Below are 673 nucleotides of genomic sequence, written 5' to 3'. Positions count from 1 at the left end.
TTTTTTTTTTTGCCACTTTTCTGTTAGCTTGAAATTATTTCAAAATAAACAGTTTGGCCAAATTAGCAGGTAAGAAAAAATTATTAGAGTGGTTTTCATTTGAGTTCATTCAACTTTATTGAACACATGAATGTTAACAGACTATTCGGATTATATGGTTCATATTTTTTGCTCATTTTTATGTCATGGTGTTTATCTTTTCCGTGTTGATACATAAAAGCTATTTTAAAACCCTTCATCTGCCATATATGTTACATTTCTTTCCTGCTTTCTGCCACCTTCTAATGTTGTTACCAACTTTCTTTTCCAACCTTGGACCACTGGCATATTCACTCATTTCTAAATATCAGAACTTGTAGTGCTCTTTGAAATGTAGCCAGTCTATGGTTCAGTCTGCAACTGCATATTAGTTAACAGGCAAAAATATCTTAGTAAGGGAAAGTGTCTTTTTCTTCTAACGAAAAAAAACACAACAAAACCTAACCCCCCCAAGCACTAAGGTGTTTATTTATTTTTTTGAACAGGGTCTCACTCTATTGCCCAGGCTGAAGTGTTGTGAATCAGCCTCAACCTCCCAGGCTCAATCCATCCTCTCAGCTCATCCTCCCAAGTAGCTGAGACTACAGGCATGTGTCACTACACCAGGTTTTTTTTGGTTTTTTTTTTTTTTTTT

The sequence above is a fragment of the Colobus angolensis genome, unplaced genomic scaffold, assembly GCF_000951035.1.
Source record: "Colobus angolensis palliatus isolate OR3802 unplaced genomic scaffold, Cang.pa_1.0 Scaffold1, whole genome shotgun sequence".
Classification (NCBI taxonomy): domain Eukaryota; kingdom Metazoa; phylum Chordata; class Mammalia; order Primates; family Cercopithecidae; genus Colobus; species Colobus angolensis.
Note: the sequence above shows the minus strand (reverse complement) of the source record.